General features: G+C 43.3%; 1 long non-coding RNA gene across 1 annotated transcript in view; it reads right to left on the reverse strand.

Moving 5' to 3' along the window:
- Window positions 1-751: 751 nt before the first annotated feature.
- The window catches only part of LOC123019003, a 36,914-nt gene continuing 12,096 nt past the window's right edge, over window positions 752-25,569 (reverse strand). Inside the window, exon 3 of the long non-coding RNA XR_006413837.1 lies at window positions 752-803. This is a non-coding gene — a long non-coding RNA (uncharacterized LOC123019003). The remainder of the gene's footprint in view (window positions 804-25,569) is intronic.

A 25,569-nucleotide genomic window follows, 5' to 3' on the forward strand; every position in this document is an offset into this window, starting at 1 on the left:
CATGACTTTTGATTTATTTTGTTCTCAGTTTGTGAAATGGTGTAGGCTATTCTCAGTGAAAGTTCATGCCAGAAGAACGTACTTACAGCACGACTGTATGCTGATTCCTTGGGAGGACAGGCACATCTGTAGCTGCACGGGCTTATTTAGGACTAGAGAGCCAATTAGCAGAAGCGGGTTAATCACCCCTACTACAACCCTATCCTTTTTCTGGTAGCAATTTTTCCAATTCATGTCAACCAGCAGAATGTCACATGTCTTTGCACATAACATGTAGCTTGGCCAGAAACATCATGGCTTTAAACTTTTCCACAAAATTAAATTGGCCTCAAAAACACTGGCAAAGTGCAGCAATATTGATGATGCTAATTATGCTATTTTGCTCATTCATTTGATTTGTACCTCAGGCTTCTACCAAGAAAGTGGCATTGAAGATGGTGCACAATGAAAGATAAATAAAAGTTTGATTAAAACACATACATTAAAAGCACAATTGAACACAGCAATAACAGCCACTGAGAAGACCCTTGAGAAATGTTGCATTTCTTGAAACAATAACATAACAAAGGAAAAGGAAGACTCCATATTTCAAACACGGGACAAGTTCTGTCCCACAGATCTAATTATGCTGTAAAACATGGCGAAGCAGCAGAATGGGAGATTCTCCAGCATTGCACAAAAAGATCCTGCTCATACAGTAGGACTTCCCTCTTCTGTCTTCCCCATACATGTCATACGTTCAATTCAGCTCTGGAGAATCTGGACGTCCGAACCTCGGGAGATTTGTGGGCACATGCAGGAGCCTGTAGGGAAGAAGGGGAATTCATTCCTTGAGTAGTGTTGCTTCACTGGTGGATGGATATACTTAGATACAACCTAGAAATTACAACTAGCTTAGAGCTTTTCTGTGCAAATGACAGATTTATTAGAATTTCATGAATTCCAGTTTTTAGAAACAAAGCTTCTACTCTCAGTTTTAAAGCTATAGAAATAGGCCTGTTAAGTAGAAAGAAAGATTGCTAAATGATTTTAAATACTGGCATTTTTACTGTTTAAATTGGTAAAAAATTTCAACATAACAAGGTGTTCATGTCCCTCCCAACCACCCACACTTGAACGGAGCAATTGCTAATCTTGTAAATGAAGTATATCGTATAAAAAGTATAATATTGGATCTGTTTTGTTAACAAGCATAATATTAATAAAAAGCCAGATTTGTTTTGTCCCTCTGGCTCAGTTTGAGATGATCCTTTACATGAAATGAACTGTCCGGTGGGCACAATACATGCAGTACAACCCCATGCAATTTAGAGAGAAAAGCGGCCTCCCACTTTCAGCAGGCCCCACCCAACAGAGTGGGGAGCTGTAGGCCTCTCAACATGATACTTTAGCAGACCTTTAGAGGGAATGATGATTTATGTCTTGTGGAATCATCTTGCTATATACTTCGACCAATTGCAGCAGTGCCCTGCAATTTATTCCACTGATTTTTTCTCCAAATGATAAAAGCACATGCATATCAGTCCACTCCTTGCCCATTTATGAGGTCATGCCTTTCACCCTGAGCCAAGCTATTCTCAGTCCTTCTTTTCAAGATTCATCCCAGCCTTCTGCAAATGGGGGGAGGGGGGGTGCAGGGAGTGGGAAATCTCGCTGTCCAGGCTGATCAGGCAGTCAGGCAGGGTGTCCTCTCATATCTGCTGACAAAAAGGTCACTTTGCTGGCTTCTATTATTCAACTTCCACTCCAGAACTTGATTTTCACTTGACACAAATAAGTCACTTTATGCTTGCCAGATCTCCAAGGTTGCCAAGCTGTTTTTGGATTATTTGGGATAATTTATTGTGAAGGCAGCCTGCTGTGTCTCCTTCCATGCACTGAGAATATTCCAGTGCTGCTTTGACTCTCACCCAGAGGAGCAGGCTGCACACCTTTCCTGGCTTATGTTTGATTGCAGAAATCTTGGAAGTTAGCAGAGTCATCGCTGGCCTATTATATTTTGCCGTTCCATTCTGCTAGCATCACAGGCTACTTACTCCACTCCGTGTCCCTTTCTTTTGCCTTTTTTTCATTTTCAATGATTCCTAACTGATCAAGAGGCAATGGAAGTGGCCAGCTCTGGCGGCAAATGTTGGGCGGTGGGATGGGAGGCAGTGGGCCCTCAAGCTTTCCTTTTGGGGGGCTCTGGCAGTTCTCTTTTGTTAGAGGACAGCATTACAGCGCCCCTTGCACTCTACAAACTAACTTGTGGCCATGGTAGCCACGCATGAATGGGCCAAGAAGAAGAAATGCATCACCTAAAAAATCACCAATTTACATTTGCTAACATGTAAACCAGGCATGGATTAGACGGTCCTTCAAACACAGCTGTGTCCACCCAAGCATTCCCCAAACCTGGAGCTGGCACTGATGGAGATACTCATTTCTGGCCTTGAAAACCAATTATAGTAACTGATGGTAATAAACATCCTCAGTGGTAGAAAATCAATCACTTTGTGTGTGTGATTGGCCTCCACTGTGAATATTTTTAAACATACGTTAGAGATCTTTTTATTTGCACAACATAAACTTTACCACAAAGTTTAAATGGCCTAAAAAACACTGGTAAAATGCAGGCTGCCCAGGTGATTTGAAATTCTGACTATGGACACTGAACAAGAGGGTTTCCGTATCCATATTCATAATTATGTCGGATGCAGAAGGCTCTGTTTCCAGAAAGGCATCCTCCTGTAGGTGTTGACAGAGGAGCCAGGACACCTGAAGGGGGCTGCAGCCAATCAGGCAGCAAGCGATAAACAGGAACTCATGAAGTTGCATGGCTAGGCAGGTTTTCCTCCATGACAATTCTACCAGGGCAAGCAAAGCCAAGAGAGCTGTAAGGCAATGCTTCCTCTGTTGGCAAACATTTCCAAGGCACTTTGAAACAATCCATCAAAAAGCTGCCAAAAGGGAGAGGTCAGCACTTTTTGACAGCACCCAAAAGTGTTTGCAAACTGTGCCCCACTTTTGGCTCAGCCTTAGTCATAAGCTTCAGAGTTCTGTACATGGAACTCAATATGCTGATCCACTATCAATGGCCGGGCTTGTTCCTTGCACAGTTTCCTGACAGCTAAATAACCACCCTGGAGTTGTACATTTCAGAAGCTTTCAAAACTGCTTTAAAGATTCAAGAAGGTCAATACTTATCTCGACCAAGGAACAAATAAGTGTTCTTAAAGCAGGATCTGCATCTCTCGATTTATTTTTGGTTGTTTGCTTGAAGGATATCTGTGCCACCTTTCCATACTAATGTTCAGGCTGGTTTGCAACTTTTAAAGAAGACGACAATACAATATTTAGCAACAGACAAAAGACACATTTTGTCTTTGTACGTTATGCTATCCCACCATCAGCATGATGTGCAGGAAGCCCCGGTGCTGTTACTGTTCACAGAACAAACCCCAATATGCCCAACAAATAGGCAGACTCACTGTGGGTCGTTCGCCCTCTTTGCTTTCCCCTGGATCTTCAGACCAGGTCTTGGGGCATTGCAGCTCAGGCCACCTTGTCTCTCCTCCCCATGGATGTAAGGCAAACTGTTTAGGGCAAACTTTGGTTTCCCCCCCCCCGATCCTCAAAAACCTGAGAACCTTGTTGCCAAGGGAGGGCCATGGTAGCTACCCTCTTTCACCAGCAAAGATTTCTCACAGCTTTGCTTTTCCTTGCCAGCTTGCCTTTTGAGAACAACATGAAAAGGCACCCCTTACCTGGATCCTTTCTGGGTCAATGCCCAGGGCTGGTACTTGCTGTGCTTGGATAGCAGGATGCTGCCCAGGACACTGGTCAGGTGCGGCTTTCAGTTTTCAGACCTATGCTAGTGCGCACCTCCACACTCGCACAAGTTTGACTAAAAAATTATAACCCTCCAAATCTGTGCACCTTTGACACACACATTATTCTTTTTTTTCCCCTCAAGGGGTGGCAAATCAGTGTGAACTCCTCTGATATGCTGCTCAGCACTTTGGAGAGACTGTCAACGGCAGCAGTGTGGGCAAGATTGCCAAGAGCAATAGCATAGATTTTTGCTGCCCTTTCCTTGTGCCTCGCTTGCAGATTAGCTAGCCAAGTTCAGACAATGCAGCTCAGCACGGGCAAAACAACCCCTAGGACAGCCCATAGCATCACAGGGTGTCTTGTTAGGAAAAACCAAGCCTCCTTGCAGGAAGCAGTCTTGGTCTGGACAACACGACAATAGTAAGGATTGCGGTGTCATATAAACCAACTGACAGAGGCAGGCCTGAGAGAGTGAAGTCAGCAGCTTGACACGCCTGCCAAAAAGTTGGTCTCCATATGCCAGAGGATGAGAAACAGCCACGTGTAGGTACTGGGGGTAGGACTCCAACCAAAGCACTGCATCAGCCTTTCCCTTGGTGCTACATGGCACAGATGCCACGGTGCTCTGCTACTGGTACAGCCACACCACAGAAGAAGCTTGCTGCATTTGGGACAAAGGAGCAGAAGTAAGACCGGCACCCCCTCCAACTTGTCCCTTGGCCTTGTATGTAAAGCACTGGCAAGGAGAGAAGTACCAGCTCGGTCATTTTTGCTATATCATAGTATGCTGTCTATTCAAGATCTGCAAAGCATGGGCCAAAATCCACTGCAACACAATAAATCCGAAATCCGAAGCCTGCCTGGCAGTAACATTTCATCATTTTGTTCCTTCTCTGTCACTTTATCATTGGCGTTTTTCATAAGGAAGATCAAGCAGCTGACAGGCGCATCAGTAATTCCCGTAACAAAAATATTGTCAGCTGGAGAAAATATAAAGTCATAGTTCTGTGACACTCAGTCTCCAGATATGCTAATAACAAGTATCTGTTAAAAAAATGCATAGTCCCCCACATCTAAAGCCGGGCTGGGAATATTCTTGTAGCCCTCCACACCTGGTTGTACTACAGCTTGTATCACCCCCCTCTATTATGCTCAGTTAGCAGGGATGATGGAGGTTGTAATCCGAGAAGGCCTCAAGTTCTCCAACTCTGGTTTAAAAGAAGATCTGGATACATGTGAAGAAATAGAAAAAGACGAGCTGGTTGTGGATGCAGTGGACAAGTATTTTAACAACATGCACAGCTTAAAAATGGAAGACAAGAAGGACAGTAAGTGTCAGTGGTGAAAGTCCCTCTGCTTCCAGCTAAAGATCCTTGGCTGGTGTGCAACTAAATGCCTCCAGAGTATCCTATTAAAAGTTTTCTTTACTTTGTTCAGTTCTTCTTTCCTATGGAAAAATACACAGATTACTGGCAGTGGGGCACTCTATGAAAAAAATTTTTAATAGTGGTGTGCGTGCGTGCATGTGTGTGTGTGTGTGGGGTAATTTCCTCTATAACTGCAGTTTAAAATCCTTAGTGAGAAGAAACATTTTATGGCACGTCAACTTTTGTGCATTGGCCTGTGTCCAAGAACATAGTTCAAAACTGAAACATTTCGGCCAGTGATCAACCCTTCCAGGTATATCAGTGTCCAGTTCGAAGCATAACCATCACCCACCTCCAAAAGGAGTCAAGTATCTGTAATTCCAATCCCATGAAGATTTCCCTCAGAGACTGGACGTTTTGAGGCCATCAAAGCTGGAGTTCTCTCAAGTTTTTCTGAAATGTTAATATTTGCTGGTTCAGCTCCTCCGTCAGAGGAGAACTTAGTTCCTGCACTGGGCCAAGAGGGGACAGCCATATTTTCTTCCTTCAGCACTGCTCCTGGGAGTAATGCTATATCATGATGCAATGTCATTCCCATTGGCGCTTTCTGTCCCAGGAACGGCGCTGACTGCTGAGGGCAGCAAAACTGCTGTTTGAATGGTGGCAGTGCTTTTTTGTGTATTTGTTTTTGTTGCCGTTGAGAAAGAAAAATTCACAGCCACCTCATTTTTCAAAGTAAGATATTCCTACCCCACAAGTCCTTGGAATCTACTTTCAAATGTTATTGAATATCCCCTCTGCTTTCACAGGGACCAGATGGTCCTGAAATAGGGGAATATTCAAGCAAACCATATCGAGTACTTAAGGTTGGTTGGAACTGCCTAAGTATGAAGCTCAAGGTCTCTGTCCCTGGCCTGGAAAGGCAGGTTTGCTTCAAAACTAAACATTCCTAGTAACTCCACTCACCACAAAATGACATACCCTATAAAAGCCCCAAAGCGAAACACCCATTATGTGTAACAAGGATGTATCTTGTCCTCCCCTGGTGTTACTTATTGTTGAAATTGGCCTGTGCAAAGGTACACATGCAGAATTATTGTTATTAGCATTATGATTTCTGTACCATCGGAATTCCCCAGGCAGTTCACAGAACAAAGGGCCTTTTTAATAGCCAATAGCAGTTTGAGCAGTTTGTTGGATGCTTCCCGATGAAGGAGTCCTAGCAGTAGCCATGAGACCATCTTCTGCTATGTATGACTGAATGGATTTTCCATATGGTAGGAAAAAGGATGGAAGAAGTCAGTGCCTCCTCCAGGGTTCGAAGGGTCCTTGGGCCTCCTTCCTCTGTGAATCTGCCTTCTTGCAGCCATGGCCACCAGCTGCTCCTGCTCCTCTCATCAGTGCTACCACAAATTGCTTGGCAGGCAGGCAGGCAGGCAGGCAGGCAGGGAGCGAGCCAGCAAATGAGCACTCCGAGGCATCTGCTGCTTGGCCTTCTCCCTAGCACCCCTGTTGTGGTGAACAAGCTGGTTGCAATGGGAAGGTGGAGGAGCAGCTTCAGCAGGCTCTGCCAGCATATGGGCTCAGCCATACCTAGCCTTGATGCACTGTCCAGAAAAATGGATGGGAAGGGCGCAAGGCTGAGGTGATGCTCTAGCTCCCAGAGGTAGAAAGCTGCCTTTCAACAAAAAAGAGTTGTCTGGATATGGAGAAATGGTGACCAATCACTTGGCGACTTGAGCTGCTCATCAAGAGCAAGAGGCAAGGTACAAAAAAGTCAAAAAGGCAAACGGATAAGGTGTGCCGCAGGCCACAGAACATTCCTTTGGCAACGTGTGGGCATGAAGAAGAATGCCATTAAAGCAGGCATGGGCACCTTGCAGCCTTCCAGCTGTTTTCATCTACAACTCCCATAGCTTTAGGCAAGGCAGAGTTTATGGAAGCTGCAGGTCGTAACATCCGGAAGGCCATACATGGCCTACCCCTGCATTAAAGATGCTGATACTATAAAACAGTCTTTTCCCCTCTTGTATGCGCCAGATATATTAAACTACAAATCCCACGACCCTCCAACTAGCTTTGCAAAATGAAGTTTATGGAGCTTGTAGTCAACACAACTGGAGGATACTAGTTTAGGGACTACTAAAAACAAAAAAGGCCTGCTCAGGAGAGCGTGTGGCAAGCAGGACTTCAGGCAAAGGAATGCGACACACATTCATTACTAGCAGAACTAGCCTTGCAGGTTTAATGATTTTGAGGGTTTGGGGCTTGTTATGAAATGGAACAGAAAAAACAGACCAGACCATAGAAATCATAGTGATTATAGGCTTGGTTTATGACACTGTGCAATAAAGCATTTCTGTTTCTGTTCTAGAAAGGACAGATGAAGTGCTACCTTGAGGAGAACTATTTGGGTCTCCTGCCAAAATAGAAAAGAAAAAAGTTAAAACAGAATGTCTTCTTCCTGAAATAAACTAACCGTGTGATACAGCCCCTGTCTCTCCACTTGGGCGTCCGTTCCTGTGCCCTCTTTCCTTGTCAGCACAGGGCTTCTAATCTTGGCTTTCAGACTGGCTTGTCTTTCCTGTGTTCTGAACAACCAGAGTGTCAAAGAAATATGTCTCTTGGACACTTCCAGAACACATTCTGGGTTGCTGTAACTCTTAAATGGCTGCAGCTGCCCCCTCCCCTGCTCAACTGCAGGAAAAAGTCAAAGCAGGATTGATGGTATCAAAAAAGATGTCAACAGACTTTAGGTCCAAGGGCAGTAATCCTTCTTTTCTCCCTCAGGCACTCTTCTGGTTGCTTGTCCACTTCTGGTGACAGTCCATTAGTTAGACCAATGGCCTCAGATGGATTAAAACAGTAACAGCTCAAACATGCCGCAGATCAGATCATAAGCAGATGTATTCACTGCTGCTAATGGGGCTGCTGAAGAAGTCGCCAAATTCCTATCAGTTGTTGCAGTTTAACTCTGCTTCCCATGTCTCATATCTCAGTTCCCGATGTCGGGTTTTGAGCACAGCACGGCATTAGCAGAGGAAAAAACAAGATGCAGTCGTACATCATACAATCAGGGATGATGTCTACTTAAAAAGGACAGGCTCACTGGCTGGGTGACCATTTCAAAACAGCACTTTCCTGCATCTGTTCCTGATAAGGGCGATGTAATAGGCATTACCTAATGAGGAGCCTTTATTTGTATCAATCAGAAGGAAGTCAGCGGGTAACATTGATTGTAGCATCTGCCAAGGAGGAGATGCCACTTATTATTCGAAATTCAGGCAGAAAACCAATCTTACTCCACTGATGAAAAGAAATCTTCATTGAAACCTACTTGGCATTTAGAAAATAAAGCCAGTTTTTAGGCCAATAGCCCTAGGCATGGCAGGTGGGGAGGGCCTGGGGCAGCAGTGATGCTTTTCTGGGGCTGAGTCATGCTTCCTACACCAAGCTAGAATATATTTCATTTTTTCCTGCTGTATCCACAACGTATTTTTTCCTTCACAATAAGTCTGGATTTCTGAAACATTAGACATTTCCATAGCTATCAGAGGGCCAATGTAGACATTGCATTGCTATGCTTTTTGTTCCTAATTTTTACTCTAGAGTAGGCAAAAAGGGCTCAGTCCAAATCAGAAAAGTCTTGCCCCAATGACTGTGATGATCAAATGCAACCTATAGATTTCAAGTAATGTCTGTTTTGAGTATTATTTAGTAAAACGTATACTTCAGGTTTTATAGTGTGAATTGCTTTATTTGCATTGTCATACAAAAATTGTAGGTGGCTGGGTTGCTTCACTGGGAAAGATGCCAATACCAAGAATAGTTTTGCCATGTTCAGGGCCAACCAAAATGTTGCAAAATTGTGAACCTTCCTTGGAGTTCTTCAGAGCTTTTAATCAGGTTCCATCAGTTCCAACAAAATATTGGAAAAAGAAGGCAGTTGAGGGGAGAGAAGAAGCTGGATATGATGCTGTTTTCCAAACATCTGCCATTCTAGCCTTATTCAGACTGAGTGTAGGAAAATATCTGTAGACATAATTGAATTAGGCCTACTAGGTGTTAAAAAGGTTGCAGAATTCACCCAGGGCTCTTGGGACAAAGAAGTGATAATGGCTGCTCTCCCATGTTTTAAAATACAAAGCATTGAAGCTACTGAGTTCTGCTTCAACATTATCTGGGTAATCCTTAACAGAAGGGTATTGAGCCCTGAGCATAATTTTTTCCGTCTAAATATGCACAGGGTTATGTCCTCAATCACTCACTTGCATTGCTTTCATGCTGCCTAGGGAAAAAGAACTTGTGTAATAGAGTGGACAAAAGACTATCTTGCCCCATCATCCACAGCAGCCTTCCTCAATGGGGTGCCCTCCAGATGTCCGGGACTATGACTCAACAACAGCCAGCATGGCTGAAAATGATGCTGGCAGCTGCAAAGAGCTGGATTATTTTTAGTGTGTTTTGATTAAAACTGCACACTGAAAGGGAAATGCCGCCAATTCCAAACTGTGCAGGATTATTGATAATGCAATTACAGAGATATGCTTGTTACCAATTAACTGAAATAAAAGCTGTCTTGCCACCAGGAAAGAACTCACTGAACTCATGGGCTGGGGAAGCCACTTTCTCTCAGCTGTTGTCCTCCCATCCGAAGTGTGTGCATCAGTGCACTTGCAGGGTTGTTGTGCAGCAGGAGTGGACCACTTCAGGGGGCCCAGGGCCATTTTCAGCACTCTGCAGACCCCTCCACATCAGCCGCCCTTCTGCTGTTGCTGGCACTGTACTTCCAAACGCAGTGGCAGGAAGAAAACAACAGTAAAAACTAAACAACCTCAAACAGGGGCCTGCAGACTGCTACAGAGAGCTACCTCTTTATTTCATTTTTAAGAATTACATTTATATCCTGCCTGTGATTCTCTTGCAAGGAATCCAAGTCACGTACATGGTGGGACCCCTCTCCTTTTTGTCCACTGAGGCTGAGACACACAGTGATCTTCAAGGCCATGTGGGGGTTCGACCTGGGATCTCCTGCATTCTTTCTGCTGCAGCATTAGAGCTCTCACATTGGTTCCTCTTACTCGTCCATAGCAATTTGCCAGCAACACTCGGGGTGGGCAGCCAGTCTGTTTCGCCACCCCTGCCACCCCTGTTTCGCCACCCCTGTGTTGCAGCAGAAATGGAGTGCAGTAAGTCCCAGGTTGCTCATGGCACAACTGAAGAATGCATGTGAAGCGCCTTGAACGCCATACAAAACATGATGATGTTGGAGGTCTATTGTTTCCTGATTTCATTTGGACCCTGCCTTTCTACCAAGCAGAATGGCACTTGATGGCTCTTAATTCTTTGGTGTTTCTGCTAAGATGTAAAAGAAAGAATTGCCTGGCATTTTGCTCTGCTAAAGCATCCCTTTTCTTAGAACCCTCTTTGGTTTTTTGTCTAGAAGAGAACACACCATATGAATGTGCTCTAGGAATCCGATGCAGCATTTAGAGCTTCCAGATCTAGCAGATGGAAACATTGTGCTGCTTTTACAAAGACCCTGCTGTCAAACAATTTTGTAGCCCCATTATTTACTTGTATTAAAGCAACTGGCGTGCTGCAATATATATTAAAGCAGTGAACAGCAGCTAAGGCACAGCAATATGCAGCGGCCAAGATTTTAAATTTAAAATGCTACGGGGAGGCAAGGGGAGAAGCCTTATCTCTCTCGAGTCACACACCCACAAAGAAAAAAGAAATGTGTGCAAGAGGGGGTGGGGTGGCCTGGAAAGGCAAGTAACTGGGAACTTTCCACTGCTTTGCGAAGTGGGGGGATCAGTCACTGCTGTAAACAGGGCCCAGAGAGCTTCAGCTATTGGGTAGTATCCACATCACCCTCATCATTGGTGTTTTGCAGTAAAAGAAAAGAAAGATTTCCGCATGATCACAAATTAATTTACAAGCTGTTGCATTATATTTTGTGGGATTCAAAATGCCAGAGGAGACCTTTTAAAAATGTGTTGTTGTTATGCTCCATCGTTGCCTCTGACCTGTGGTGACCCCATAGGTCTCCACAAGCTTTCCAACATGCTCTGCCCTCCAAAGCCCTGCCCAGTTCTGGTGGTGTCCTTCATGGACTTGATCCATCTCGTAGCTGGTCTTCCCCTCTGTCTGCCTCTCCATTTTGTCTTCCCTGCTGTTGCCTGCAAGAGACCCTTTGGTGCTGCCTTCAACTACCACTGCTGCCCAGTGGCTGCCCTTCAGGTGTTTCTCTGCCCCCAACACCATGAGAGAGAGCCATTCTCTTCCATTGGTGTAAGTGTTACTTCCAAAAGAGGGTGGTGAGTCTAATGTCTCTGTGTTGAGCTTCTGCCTTGGGTGACCCTGTTAGCCAACCAGGCTAGTGAGAAAGTCTGGTCTCCTGGCGGTATTGGTCTTGGCTTCTCTGCCACTGTCAGACCCCCCTCTTCATATCAGGTGTACAGCCAAGAATGGGGCCCAATAATAACACCTCAAAATCAGTTTCCTTCCTCCCAAAAACCAATAGACAGGGCTAAAAACATAACCAAAACCTGTGGTGAAACAAATTAAAGTGGTTCTCAGGGTAGCCAGCCCTAAATGGCTTTGAAGAGGAATTAACAGCAAGATTCCAATGCCTTAATTGGCTTTCCCCCTTGTTTCTTCTTTCCAATTCCCTCTCCTTTTGTGTCAGGTTTCTAAAATTTTATAAAGGTGCAAACCTAGGCATGCTTAAACGACGACCCCCCCCCAAAAAAAACAACAACCCCTAGCATTCCTCAGCCAACAGTGCCGGCTGTATCATTTTTGATTTGTTGGGAGTAAGAGACAAGGAGAATGTGGTGCAGAAGCAGCAGAAGCCAAGAGAAACAATGGATGCCAAACAAGACTTCTTCTAAAAGCAATATTTGCACAAAGTAGTTACTTTAGGGAAATGGAAACTCCCCCTAAAATACATGTCTCCTTCCCAAACCAGAGGCAGTTTGGCCCATTCCAAGACATACCTATTTGCCCTATTTCTTAATGAAAGGAAGAGCACACTCTGCCAGGTTTTGAATGCATCCCCTGCCAGTTGCAGCCTGCTCATCGAGCTCCTAGATCCACTGGTGAGTTGAAAAGCATGTGTAGACATAATGTTATGGCCCACTAGTGAGCCCTGGTGCTGTGGTCTGATGGCTGTGCAGCCAACACAGTAACTGCGAAACGGTGTGAAAGCCCCGGCCTTTGCAGAGTAGAAACAGGCTTTCATTGTTTCAACCTAAGAGCCAGTCTCCCCAGAACACAGGCCAGTGAGGACTGTGCTTACTCAGTGGCCACAAACAAACGAACAACAACAACCATGGAGTGTCTTTATGAGGGAGGCTGGGAAACAGAATGGAGTATCCGGAGAGGAGGCATAGCAGGCATATTGAACAGGAGCACCACACATTGCAACATAGTGTGTGTGTGTGTGTGTGTGTAATGTGCATATGCAGTGTACACACTGCTAGATGGTTGCATGGCTGTGCCACATGAAAACTTTTACATAGGGAGTTTTAGTTCCGAAGTGGAATGACAAATTTGCACATCCATCATTAAGCCTTAGCCTGTACAAAACACATCAACTGTTTCTGTTTTTGGTGCTTGTATTTTACGAAAAGTCGTACAACTTTTAGAGGAAAAGTAGTTCAGAAGGTTTAAAATAACTGGTTTGGCAACTCAGAATTTTTAAAAAGTAGTAATATTTGTTGTTAAATCTTTCCCATCTCAGTTCTAGAAATATGTGCCCAATTCATTTTTCTATATTTGGCAGGAGATGCAAATGCAAGTGAAAAAATGAAAGTGAAAAAATGGCATCACAGGGCAAATTAAATTGTTTCTCATCAAAAGGTTTAAAGATGACAAATCAGAAATAGCCAAAAGCCAAGGGTTAAGGTGAATGGAACACCTAATTTGTTCCTACTTGTATCTTTTACAGCACAATCTCGTGGCCTTCCAGAATCATCTGGGATCCCACAGGAATGTTTGAAGTCCTCTACAAAGGCCAAGAACCCACCCTGCCCTCTGGCATGGAAAGATCCATACCAGCTACTCCTCAGAACTGGGCCTTAGAGGGGGAAAGGGGGGGGGGGCTTCCCAAGGGGCAACGGAGGGGAGAAGGCTGGAGACATGGAGTTGTGTAGCATCCAAATGGTACCTCAGCCTCCTTCCCTTCCATTCACCAGCTTTAAATCTAGATGGCTGGAAAAAATTGAACCAAGGTACAGCGGTGTTGGAAATCACTGCTGCACCTCACAACTTGCACTGGATGTACACATGACTCCAAGTTTAGTGGATTATGGTTGCTTGCTGCAAGGTGATCGGAATACACCCTCCTTGGCTTCTTCAAAATACCTGCAGCTGGAGTTTCTCAAATGGTCAGAGTGAGGGGCAGATCAAGTTAAACAAGTGCACATGTGGGGGGCGGAGGAGGGACCTGCACCACTTGGTGAAAGGATTGCTGCATAGTTGATTGAAGATTCAGCATCTAGTGGGTTTTTTCTATCTTTTCAAAGCAAAATGGTTAAGAATGCAATCCTGTATATCTTTAGATGGGAAAAAGTCCTACAACTCCAGCATTCCCCAGCCAACCATGCTTATTCAGCATCTTTAACATGGCAGTCATTCTTTCTTATTAATGTTTCTGCAGAGTTAATATGGACCCAACCACACAATTATGCATTTCACAGTCATGGGTTGGCATGGCAGCCATAAAACCACACACAACCCATTCTTTTTCCCCACCATCACTTCTGATCAATCAGGTGTCTAGAATCACTACAAGCTCTCCAAATCAGGTTGCTATAAATAACTTCAAGCCAGAGCTTTCCTTAGAAGCAAAAAATGATATAACTTGAGGCTACTGTACTTTGGGCACATCATGGGAAGGCAAAATGCCTTGGAGAAGACAATCATGCTAGGGAAAATTGAAGGCAGAAGAAGCAGAAAAGGAAGACCAAATCCAAATATGAGATGGATTAACTGCATTACAGAAGCCACAGACTTGCATTTGGAAGAAGCTGAGCAGGGCTGTCATGGAGAGAACATTCTGTAGGGCTTTCATGCCTAGGGTTGACATAATTCAAAGATGGATTGACAGCACAGAACAATAGCAACATACATGGATATCATGAGCAACACTGCCTGTCTTTCAGCATTCCAAACGAGAAACAGTGTCTCCTGCCAAAGGAACGATCCTGTGGCCCCTAGGCATCATCTGAGGGGCCTTAGGTTAGCTTGGATTCCCAGCTCTGATGCTGCAGACAGCATCCTGTCCTCAGAACTGGGAATCAGAATTTTGACCCAGCTTCTTTGCCCCCTTGCAGCTAGCATGGAAAGGACCAAACCATCTATTCCCTGAGATATGGAAAACCACCTCAGAAGGAAAAGGAGGCATCTAAGGGGGTGGAGGAGAGGTCAGGAAAAGAGCATCCTCAGCCCTCCCCTGCCCTTCAAGATGCCATGGCCAAGTGGCTGAAAACAGCCCTCTAGAGAAAATGCAGACTGGGAGTGACGATTGCCTCTTCCTCTCCTCCACTGCCTCAGATGTGTGTGCACCTCCGAGATCAGATGCTCCCTCTCATCTCCACAGGGCTGCGCCCTCAGTGAATATCTGGCCTTCTCTCTCCCACACATCGGATAAACAGGCCTCTAATTGTAAACTGAAAGTCAGCTTGTCCCCTCTAAATGAAACTAGGGGAAGGAATGCAAAGATCCTCTGCACCCAGGCCCAAGGCAGGCACACCGTAACGGATTCCAGGCGCAGAGCAGCCACAGCTCAGCGAGGGAGCACATGCCGAGCATGCATGAAGTCCCAGATGAGGGTTCTTCCATTTTCAGGAATTGCTGAGAAAGAACCCCGGAGACCCTCTTTCAGTCCACATAGACAATGTTGAGCTTAGGGACCTTTCTTTGATTCAGTATAAAATGGCTTTCAATGTTCCATGTCCACTAAACCGCTTCTCATGGAGTTTCCCTCATACTAATTGACAGGTTTTATCTCTGCCTTGGTTATTTGTTTAATGCCCTTCATCAGTCTGAAACCCGTAATAGCAAGTTTCACCTTTGATCCTTTCCTAAAGTCATTTTCAATGGGAACAGATGCCACTGTGCTTCTAACAAGTTTCAGTAGTTCCATAATGCTCTCGCTGTGTGTATTTCAGTTTACAGAGGGCCTTGATATATTTACATCTCATAACAGCTGAAAGGAAGCAAATAAAAGAGTGCAAAAGTAAACATCATTAAGGACAGACATACCACAGCAAAACCCAAGGAGACTATCTGGACACCAGGGTGAGAGCTATGCTGGATATTGGACTTTTGGGAACGGTGTGTTAAACCAGCCAAAGTATTTTTACAACTTAACCACATTACTAACCTGTAATATGTATTAAAGCTATAGAATTGGCAGGAACCAATTGACAAGGAAGACAAAATTCTGTTTTGGGGTGGGGGATGGAGGGAGCAAATCAGAGCAATTTCCCTGACCCCCAGTAAAGGCCTGGTCTGAATTCTTAGGTATATTTTGGGGAATTCAGAATGATGGCCTCTTTTGCAACCCCTGGGAAACAATCATTATAGTGGACAACCACTGAATATACACAGAATATACGCACACTTTTATGGAATAGGTGTATTTCTCCTTCCACAAATTATAATCAAGAAGCACAGGGTTAAATACCATTCCAAAAAAAGGGGCAGTGGTAATACAAAGTCTTAAATATCTTGAATAAAGGAATGTAAACCCAAAGGTTTAAAAGGCATCATCCCTTGTTACAGTTTTGTGGGGTGACTGGAGTAAGTGGGGAATCTGAAATGAACAGTGCAATTCAGTGTATGTCTAATAAGAAATAAAGTCCATAGGGTTTAATGGGTCTTTCTCTCCAAAAAATGTGCTGATAAATAGTCTATTCTGTTAAATTATTCTGTTAAAAAGGTTGAAACAAAGTGTGTGAGTGAAAGATTCTAACAAAACTATTTCACTTTGAGAAATCACATCGTTTTTTGGTGAAATCAGTTTTTCTACTATTTCCCTAATACCTGTGCAGAATGGCACAACTGATGCAGGTGATAGTGATTTAAATAATTTTGCAGTTCCTTTCTTCCAATCTAATATGAAGAAATTTTAGAACTAAATATGGGATTGGCATGCGTGCTGTCCAATGCAGCTTTCAATTGCTCCTCTTCGGTCCTAATTTTTTCCAACCTAGTATCTTATCTGCACAAAGTTCTGCATGTTTTGATGGAACGACTGTGCAAAAAAAGAATCTTAATGAGATCGTGCACTTTGAGGGGAGCTGATCTTCATAATGAGCATTCAAACAACCCAAATCTGACTGAGGGGGATGTTATGAATGAAAAGAAGTGACTGAAAACTGTAGCAAACTCCAGAAAAAATAGGGGGGAAAAGCAGATTATGGACATATTAGCGCCATGCCCCCAGAAAGGAGCAGCTCATTTAGAAATCCCAAAGCCAGAGTGTAGCTTGGTGAGGAACATTTTGTAAGCATATTAACAACCAGGAGCTGTTTCAGAATTGGAGCAACATATGACCTATGGGGAACTATCTAGGCTATATAGCACTATAGCAGAATAAGATTTCATCTCTTCATTTCCATAAATATGATTCATTTGTATAGCAACAATATATGAACCTGCATATATGGAGCCATTATGCAGGATGCTGCATAATGCACAAGGATCTATACAGGCCATTATTCTCAAAGCTTGAAAAGAAATTCTTCCTTTACAGATGATGTAGAATGACATTGAAAAGAATAAAGAATTATTCTAGTGAAAGCTGGTCTTGTTGGATGCATCTGACTTGCCTTTTCTGCGAGTATCCATAACAACCATGATGTGAAAAGTCATACAAGATTTCATCTACAAGAGGAATTACTGTGTTCACAAGCCCTTCTTTACTTCAAGTGATGAGACTTTGCAAGCATATCTGACATGCCCAAGTGAAAACAAATAGCAGAGAAAGCAACTATGGACATATAAAAGATTTATAGACAAAGCGCCAGAGCCAGGTGTGGATCTACATAGCAGATTATATAATGGATCTGCAACACTTGATTAGTTATTACTTCAGTGTCAACAATCTTGTGGAAAACAGGTCTAGCATTTTCCTTAAGGTGAATCACTGACTCCTTTTTGAATACTCTCCTATAACTTGGAACTCATTCGTGATGATGGGAAAATGCAAAAAGATGATCTACAACCGTGCTCAGCACTGACAGGATGTGACCTTCTTGCATCCCCTTTGTGGACCCTGGGTGATTGCACTCAGGTGGTTGTGCAAGTCCAGGTAAGAGGAAAACATTGCTGTAGCTCAAGCTTTTTCTGGCCATGATGTTTGCAGTATTCAGGACTACAGTTGTATAAGAATAAAAATGATGGGAAATGGTGCAAAATTCTGTAAGAACAAATACGACACAAGTGGAGAGATGTTACTGATGGACAACAACACTTACACTATCTTTAAAATTGCCTTTAGAAATGTGCAACTGCACATTTCAGGGGTGCCAGAGCAAATGCTCAAGTTGTGTAAAGTTTGGAGACATCAAAACCGCCCTCCCCTGACTTAACCAGTTCTCAGCAATATGAAAATTTGCTAGGGTTTTTTATTGTTGCTATTCTTACTTGCTGCATTCATGCATGACATTAAGCTTGTTGCAAGCCATTTTGAATTTGCAGATAAAATTAGAATCTATCAATTGATTGATCTCCTCTGAGCCACACTGTCAATTTGAAGAGATTTGTGCCCCCTTTTATATCGGCTCTTCTGGTTTCAACTCAAGTTTTGTTCTCTGAGATACTACGTAGTGGTAACAAGACACCACCATACCATAAATAAACCATTTCTCCTCCTATCCAGGATAGAGGCTCCTTACAAAGATTACTCAGGGCCAAACCAAATACATGGAGGAGTTTGGTGTGCTAGTTTTCTTTACATCTTTGCAAGTACACAATCTTTTGCAAGATTTTGATCAAGATTGTAACACTCCAGAAAGGGGGGTTAATTTCCCCCACTCATTTTTTTCATTACATCCAGAACAATATGGGGGTGAAAAAGCATGCAGAAGGGAGATCCAGATTGGAATTTCCCCCCTCTATTTTAAACACTGCTCCCACAAACATTTAGGTAGAATGTAGTTTAAAAAAAAAAAAAAACCAGGTAGAGGGGTTGCCATGGTCCCAACACTCTGTGTGCAAGGTCTGTTAGAGCCACTCCTGAAAAGCTTGGTTTTCCCAGTTTCATCATTCCTTTTCAAGCCAGAAATGTTACTTTGCCATCCAGGTACACAGACTGATAGGCTGCATCCAGATACTGGTGGTTGTGTGTGATAAATTAGCTGCTGGTTTTTTCAATTCATTTGTGAGCAGAATTTGCCCAGTTTGCATCTTCTAGACCTGAATGCAGGCTCCTCCTGGGCCATGAATTCAGACACTGACATTGTCCAGGTAATCTGGGCAAGTGCATAGTTCCAGAAGTTTGATTAGACTTATTGAAAAAATAGAATTGCAAAAATATTTGTGCATTTTTGGGCAACAAAGGAAGCAGAGGCGAACCAATGCCAGTCCCTTCCGTGCACTACTTGGGTGTTCTAAGGGGCCTCTCACTGGCTGTCAGTTCAGATATCACCATCTGCGGTCTCTGGGGGGAAATGGGAACAAGTGAGACGAGAATGCCTTGCAATTTTAGTGGGGCACAGTCAGTGATGGCCATTCCAAAGTGTTGCCTCAGCACTTGTGGGGTGGCTGCCGTGAAGGTGGCCTGAGTGAGCTTTGGGATAGCAGAAAGGGATTTTTGCCACTCTTGCTAAGAGGCCTTCCTGTCACTTCCTGGAACCCAAGATGGAATTGTTCACCTTTGTTTGGAAAACATGACAGCCTATCTCGGTATAACAACCCCTAGAACAAACCATGAATTATTGGGGTGGCTTCCTTCCCATGGACAAAGCCACCCATGGGAAATGATCGAGGTTTGCACAACACAGCAATCTGTGGTGGCTTGCCACTCAAGATGACTGTCCTGTCATGTGAGCTAAGTGTTTTAGCTTGCAAAATTACATGGGTCCAAAGTCTTTAAACAGAAAATGGTAATTTTACTGGCAATATATGGAGAGCAGGAGACTGACAACGTAGGCAATTTCTGAAAGAAAAAAAGGCACTGCCTTGATTGTATTTTGCAAAGGCACAATATGGAATTAATAATGATTATTATTATTATTCTGAACTGCCCAATAACTGAAGTTTTTTTACAATAAAGTTTAATAAAGTTTATAATATAGTTACAAAGCTAAGAATTAACACCCATATAATCACAACTGCATGAAGTTTATATTTTCATGGCATCTGAGCTATGAAAGACACTACTTTTTCCTGATGATTTTTTATCTTGGCCCATGGAAAATTCCTTTTTCAAGGGGAAATTTTTCTTCAGACCTGGAGGCCAGGCTTATTGTTGCTTGCTTATTTAAGACCAACAAAAGAAAAGTTAGCTTTCAAACTATCATTGCCAGGTGTGGGTGTAAATTACTAAATATACTGTATCCATCTGGAAGGATATATATATATATATATATAATATAATTACTGGGATAATTGATTGAGAATAGAAAACCAGTATATTTGCTGGTTCATGGGATGCAATTAATCCAGCATGAATGATCTTTTTGTAGGAAGTTTTTGAATGCACAGATAGCTTGGGTTTAAAAATGTATCCATAAAGGGGGGGTCTTCATCACACTATTCTTGTGTTTTTTATGATTTTTATTTTTTAATTAATTTTAAGGAGCAGTAGGAAGACTACATTAATAGAACAAGACAGTCATTACATGGGGAAAAAGTGGCTCAACAGAACTGTAAAGAAAAAGATCTTAGCGTAATTGTGGACAATAGACTAAAGATGAGCCAACAATGTGATGCAGCTGTCCAAAGGGCAAATGCTATTTTGGGATTCATTAACAGAACCATTACTTCCAAATCCCGAGAAGTAGTCGTTTCCCTGTACTCCTCACTCATCAGATCCCATCTGGAATATTGTGTCCAGTTCTGGGCACCAAGATTTAAGAAAGATGCAGGGAAATTAGAAAGGGTCCAGAGGAGGGCAACAAAAATGATCCAGGGTTTGGGAACACTGTCCTATGAGGAGAGACTGAGAGAACTGGGCATGTTCAGCCTTGAGAAGAGAAAACTGAGAGGGGACATGATATCCCTCTATAAGTATCTCAAAGGCTGCCACAAAGAGGAAGGTCAAGATCTCTTCTTGCTGATGCCAGAGTGTAAGACACAGAATAATCAAGTTCTGACAACCCAGATTCAGGCTGGACATCAGGAAAAGCTTCCTCACTGTCAGAGCACTACAACAGTGGAATCAGCTGCCTAGAGAGGTGGTGGGCTCTCCCGCACTGGAGGCATTCAGAAAGAAACTGGACAGCCATCTGAGTGGGATGGTGTAACTTGGTGTCCTGCAACAGCAGGGGGTTGGACCCGATAGCTTTCATGGCGCCTTCCAACTCTACTATTCTATGATTCTATGACATTACAATAATAATTGGAAATCCTCAAATAACCCAAATAACTCTTAGCAAAGCCTGGCCATTTTAAAACAGTCCTAAAGAGTAGGGCACGAAAATCAGTACATGCAGCTTAAGTATGATGGCCAGATGCCAACATTCTACCCACCACGTAGACAGAAGAGAATCTCCAGTATGCTTTATAGGTGTATAACATTGTAGAAGAAGAGACATCCTTTTAAAACCCCTTGAGGGGAAGAGCTGTATCACCTGATTGGCAAGCAGATAATCCCCAGTTCATTTGCTGGCATCTCCAGATAGGGCTGTCATTCTGTATAGATGGCCCCATGTCCTTCATCTGAATAAGGCAACTTACTATCTTCCTAAAATAAAGGCTATCATACATGTCACCAAATTATTTGATTATGGTATAAGTTCAAGAAATCCACCTTGTTTTTGATATATTTTGAATTTTTCATCAACAATGGCAAGCAGCCATGTTGGTTATTAATCCACCTCTATATATTAAGCTTTCCTTGGTTTTACCATCAGGAATCTTGTGGACTTCTACAGCTTCACACTCTTCCCTTTTCCTTGTCCTTTGTGTGAGGACAAAACCCAGCAATGTCAAACAGATATGGAGCTTGTCTACACATGGCTGTTAATCTGCAGTAACTACTTTCAGTTTGGTCACAGAACTGAGATCTTGGTTAGCATTACACAAGAGTATTTCATTGCCTCTTTTTCCTCAGTGTAACTTCTTGGTGGTACTGTGGCATAGCAGAATGGCACAAATAACAAATGAAAAAGCATTTTCCTTTCACTTTTGCAGTTTCCTTTTTATTATTTCTATTTGTATGCCACTACAATATCCCTTATCTGGGCTGTCTGCGCAGCTTACAGTATAAAAACAAGACAATATTCTAAAATCGGTTCTACTAAATGAACATATTTGAAGCAGTTTAACAACATAACCCAAATGTAAAACATTAAAATATGAAATTAAAATATAAAACATTAATAAGGCAATTTAAAGTAAAATCAACTAAAACCAAAAATAGGGTCAATTTAAAACCAAAGAAAATTAAAATTCACCATTAAAATAGCTGGAGAAAAAAAGTGCCTGGCACTAAATGTTAGCATCACTGGCTCCAGGAGCACCTCTCTGAGGAGCCTGTTCCAGAACTGGTACACAATTAAATGCTGAGTTTTCCCTGCTCTAAAAAAAAAAAAAAAACCCTCATGCAAAGTACCTCTTAGACACAGAAGCAAAAATGGAAGGTCACTGTAATATCTAAAGAAACAATCAGCATGGAATAATGAGTGGATGATAAATGACTGATAGAGAAAATTCTGCTCTGGAGGTTTTTTTAGTTGCAATTTGAGAAATGAGATGGTACAAAAAAGCCCAAGAAGTCTGAGGTATACTCAGAAGTTAGTTTGAAAACCAATAAACAGGTCCAGATCACAAAGGGCAATAGAAAGATTATACATAAACAAGGAACAGGAAAAGGAGACTTAGAGGAAGAGAAAAAGAAAGTAGATTAGATCACAGCACAGAAAACTTGTCTGGTGAAAGTAAATATTTTAGTTGCATTGCAATTGTTTACATGTCTACTCAAAAGTAAGCCCTTAGTGGTGCCAGATATCAACTACGTAGGTATGGAATTGTCTTAGAATTATACTAGAATAAATTTTTAAGCCAAGGTTTAAATATAAGTGATAGCTAATGTGGTGTAGGACAAGAAAGAAAGGGAGGCTTAGGTTTTTAATGAGAACAAATACCTTTTGGATATAACTGCCAAATCTCATCTGCAGGCACCTATTGGAAAGTTCATGATACTCCACCCTTTATGTGAATCATTACTTATGATGTAGTTTCCCTATGAAAACCCAACGAGCAAACCATTTTTATAGCTCACAAAATATAAACACAGAACGAGAGTGGAAGGGTGTGGGGAGGAAGTACAATTTTGGCATGTGAAAGATGTAATTAAAACAGGAATTGTGTCAGACAATTTTACAATTTCCCTTTGTTGCTGTCCACCCAGGCAATCAGCAGCGTCTGAGCCCTCTCTATTCCTTCATATCTTTGCATTAAGCATCAATGACATTATTGTCTTGATTGGCCAGATGATAATAATGGAAGATGGCATTGCCTTTCAGAGGACACCTCTTTGCTCCTCAATATTGCTATGAAGTACTCTGAAAAGGTAGCGTCTGAATTTAAATGCAGAGTTCAGAAGCATGTTCAATTGTGCCTTATTCTTCTAGGACTGAATGATTTCCATTGTTGGTGAGCTGTTTTAACTGTATGCACCCAGAAGATAGAAAGCCCAGGGGAAAGATTAAGCAACTGAACCATCCTATTAGACGTATTTGTTTGTAATATTGATGGGAGAGTGGAAGCAAGAACAGAAGAACAACACAATGCATTTTCTAAGGCAAGGCACATTTGTGACTGATCGAGTAACACACATGCACAAACACACAAATGAACACACGAATGCACACCCTAACTGGCTGCAATCTTACCCCACTTTCAGGCAAAAGTGCACATCCTCTGAAGCTCAGTCTCTCTGTACTATGCTCCAAGTGGGGACGTGACTATGTTTTAGAAGATAACGAAATGGAAGACAGATTTTTAAAAGGTAGAATAGCTAAACTAATTTCACAAGCATGTTAAAATTACTGACTGCCATGATAAGATAAATATGAAGAGTCAGCCATTTCGAAACTTGACAGTCTATGCATTGACATAGAATTAGTGTTGCAAGCAACCAGATGAATCATCTGGTCCGAAGAGTTGTTGTGTTGGGTACTCCTTCCTAAATGAGAAAACAGATAACACAGACTGTTTAAACCCCACAATAGCACAGATCTAATGATGCCACAGATGAGCATTCTGAGGGCCACTTTCTTTGAAAAAGTGTGGAATCCTTTAGCAAAAGCAGCACATTCAGATGAAATGGAAGCTGCATCCTGATAACAGTGGAAAAAATATTCAGCTGATATTCAAGTCAGACATGGGTGTGTTGAGAGATGTCTCTTGTGCAGTGGTGAGGAGTGGGGACTGCAGGGAGCAGCGGTGGCTACTAATCCTTCCCCTGTGGCCATGGCTTTAGGACACGAGGTGGCATTGTGGGTTAAACTGCTGAGGCACTGGATTTGCCGATCAGAAAGCCAGCATTTCGAATCTGCTGCTTGTCCCAGCTCCTGCCCACCCAGCAATTCAAAAGCTCATAAAAGCGCGAGCAGATAAATGGGTACCCTCCTCAGTGGGGAGCAAGAGACCTGCATGGAAGTGAGAAGACCAGCCCACATCAGGGCTGCAGCAGAGTGGTGGAGAAAGACCCTGGAAGACGCCGACACTCCCGCAGACTAACGGTAGCTGTTCTGAGTGCGGACTAGCACACCCCCTGTGGTGCAGCGTGAATAGCGCACAGATGTGAACTGAAGAGCTAGCAATCTTAGGCATCCAAACTACTCTGCAGCAGCACTGTAGACTTCCTGGCTAATTATACCAATGCCACACAAAATAAATAAATAACTGCTTTGTGAAAGGCTACCTGAAAAAGTGACCAAATGGCAGCAGAGTGGAGCAAGGACTACCTCTCTCACTCACCATCACACTTTGACTGAAATGCAGAATCCCTTTCAGTCCAGGGGCCACCTTCCATTTGGAAATGTTGAGGGTGCATTCTGCTGGTGGATGAGGCCAAAGGCAAAAGGGGCAGGCCCAATTATACCCAAATTTCCAGCATAGCTTACCGTATTTTTCCGTGTATAAGATGATACTTTTTCCTAAAAACATTTACCTAAAAATGGAGAGGCATCTTATATGCGGGGGGCCAAGAGGAGAACTGTGGGCATGCTTGGGGGAGGAGGGGAGACTGGCGCAATCGCGGGTGCGCTTGTGGGGAGGAGACTGGCGCGATTGCATGAGGGTGCGTGGGGTGACGGGGCGGCACACGCTCGGGGGCGGCAAGGCGCGCGGGGGGGGGCGGTGAAGCAGCGCCTGGGTGGGCGGCGGTGAGGCGGCACACACAGCAGCAGCTTGCTTGCCCGGAGATCAGTAGAAAAAGTGGGGGGCGTCCTATTCATGGGGGGGGGGTCTTATAGACAGAAAAATACAGTTGCTCAAACCTTCTACTGCTTTAAGCTTAAGGAAAGACATTCCAAATTTTTGTGTGGGAAGACCCCCCCGAACAAAATCTGGAAACCCCCCCCCAATAATGGTTGGCTGTGAGAAAGGGGGTGGGTCCAGAAGAAGGGCTGTGGGCTTGTGGGGAAGCACAGAGGGCCAGGCTGGGAATGTGGGAAGGCTGGGCATGGCCCTCGGGCCTGAGGTTCTGTGCCCCTGTTCTCTGACCCCGAGGGAGATTGCAAGGTGCTGCTGCAGTAACTGGGGTGCTCGCCTTTCTGCTGTGGCTCAGAGGGAGAGGGTGGAAAGTTGGTGGCACCGTGGCAGAGGAGATGGTGGCCATTTTGCCCCAAGAGCTTGCAATCCCTGAGTCAGTGATGCACCTAAAGAGGGTTTTAAAAAATGTTTTGAAATGTGGCTGAATTGATTTGGATTTGGGTACTCAGGTGCCATGAGACAAGTACCACCTGTGGCCTGGCATTAGCAGCACTGCCCTAAATATATAAATAAATGTGAAGAAGCAATGCTGCACTGCTTGGCGAAAGGGGAAGAGCCAAATCACCACATTCATTGCTTTGTTATAGACCTTAACCTATGAGAACGTTACAAGGGTTTCAATTTCAAAATAATTGTTCATTATCTGCTTACAGGGCTGTTTTTAAAACTGTAACAACTCTAATCTAGGTCCTGTCCAGACATGACC

Source organism: Varanus komodoensis, unplaced genomic scaffold, assembly GCF_004798865.1.
Source record: "Varanus komodoensis strain SLA01 unplaced genomic scaffold, ASM479886v1 scaffold1, whole genome shotgun sequence".
Taxonomy (NCBI): Eukaryota; Metazoa; Chordata; class Lepidosauria; order Squamata; family Varanidae; genus Varanus; species Varanus komodoensis.